Genomic DNA, 1,999 nt, shown 5'->3' with positions numbered 1-1,999 from the left:
CAACCTACAAAGGAACTCCCATAAGGCTATCAGCTGACGTCTCAACAGAAACACTAAAGGCCAGAAGAAAATGGCATAAAGTAATCAAGGTCATTAAAAACAAGGCTCTGAATCCAAAACTACTCTACCCAGCAAGGCTTTTATTCAAAATTAAAGGTGAGACTTTTTGTCTGACATCCTATGGAGGCCGCGGTGGTTGCCGCTGCTCCCGGGGTTTTGCTATGCTGCCCAAGGATGACAAGAAGAAGAAGAAAGATGCTGGGAAATTGGCCAAGAAACACAAGGACCCAATGAACAAGTCCAGGGGCAAAGCCAAAAAGAAGAAGTGGTACAAAGGCAAAGTCCGGGACAAGCTCAACAACCTAGTCTTGTTTGACAAAGCAACATAAGACAAGCTCTGTAAGAAGTTCCCAACTATAAGCTCATAACCCCGGCTGTCATCTCTGAGAGACTGAAGATCTGCTGCTCCTTGGCCAGGGCAGCCCTTCAGGAGCTCCTCAGCAAAGGGCTTATTAAACTAGTCTCAAAGCACAGAGCTCAAGTAATTTACACCAGAAACACAAAAGGTGGGGATGCCCCAAATGCTGAAGAAGATGCATAAACAACAGGTCACCAGGTGTACATTTTGAAAAATAAAACTTTATTAAATAAAATAAATAAAAAATTAAAGGTGAAATAAAAAGCTTCCCAAAAAAAAAAAAAAAAAAGGCTAAGGGAATACATTAGCACCAAACCAGCACTGCAAGAAATGTTAAAAGGACTGCTGTAATTAGTAGCAGAAATAGGAAGAAAAATATAACCACAATAAACAAAAATGGCAATAAATAAGTACATATCAATAGTAGCCTTAATGTAAATGAATTGAATGCTCCAATTAATAGACACCAAGTAGCTGAATGGATAAGAAAGCATGCTTTCTTATGTTGTTTACATGAGACCCACCTCACAATAAAAGACTCAAATAGGTTGAAAGTGAAGAGATGGAAAAAAATCTTCCAAGCAAATGGAAAGGAAAAAAGACCTGGGGTAGCAATACTCATATCTGATAAAATAGACTTCAAAATGAAGGCAAAAATTAGAGACAAAGAAGACCACCACATAATATTGAAAGGATCTATCCAACAGGAAGATACAACCTTGGTAAACATATATGCACCCAACATAGGAGCACCAAAATATATTAAAAATCTTCTGGATGACTTCAAAAAAGAAATCAACAGCAATATAATCATAGCAGGGGACTTCAACACCCCTCTGACATCACTGAATAGATCCTCTAGGCAAAAAATTATCAAGGCTACACAGATGCTAAATGATGTGCTGGATCAAATGGATTTAATAGATATCTACAGAGAATTACACCCCAAAACTACAGAATTCACATTCTTTCCAAGTGCACGTGGGACATTCTCAAAGATAGATCACATGTTAAGACATCAATTAAGTCTCTACAAGTTTAAGAAAATTGAAATCATATCAAGCATCTTCTCAGATCACAATGGCATGAAACGGAAATCAATTACAACAAAAACACACAAAGACATTTGTACACATGGAGGCTAAATAGCATGTTAAACAATGAATGGGTTAACAAGGAGATCAAAAAAGAAATTAAAAACTTCCTGGAAACCAATGAAAAGTAACACACAACAACACAAAATCTATGGGACGCAGCAAAGTAGTCCTGAGGAGGACATTCATAACACTACATGCCTACCTCAGAAAAAAAAAAATTCTAATTGACTAACGTCACAACTTAAAGAACTAGAAAGTAAGCAAAAAGAAAACCCCAGAGCAAGTAGAAGGAAAGAAATAGTAAATATCAGAACAGAAATAAACAACGTAGAGACTAAAAAAAAACAATTCAAAAGATCAATGAAACAAAGAGCTGGTTCTTTGAAAAGATAAACAAGATTGATGGACCCTTAGCTAGACTCACCAAGAAACAAAGAGAGAGAACCCAAACACACAAAATCAGAAATGAAAGAAGAGAAGTAAC

General features: G+C 36.8%; 1 pseudogene; it reads left to right on the top strand.

Annotated features, from left to right (window-relative positions):
• The first annotated feature begins 221 nt into the window (after positions 1-221).
• On the top strand, positions 222-601 carry LOC118624284 (annotated as a pseudogene).
• The last annotated feature ends 1,398 nt before the right edge of the window (positions 602-1,999 follow it).

The sequence above is a fragment of the Molossus molossus genome, unplaced genomic scaffold, assembly GCF_014108415.1.
Source record: "Molossus molossus isolate mMolMol1 unplaced genomic scaffold, mMolMol1.p scaffold_m16_p_1, whole genome shotgun sequence".
Taxonomy (NCBI): Eukaryota; Metazoa; Chordata; class Mammalia; order Chiroptera; family Molossidae; genus Molossus; species Molossus molossus.
The sequence above is the reverse complement of the archived record's forward strand: the minus strand, read 5'-3'. Positions and strand labels throughout refer to the sequence as shown.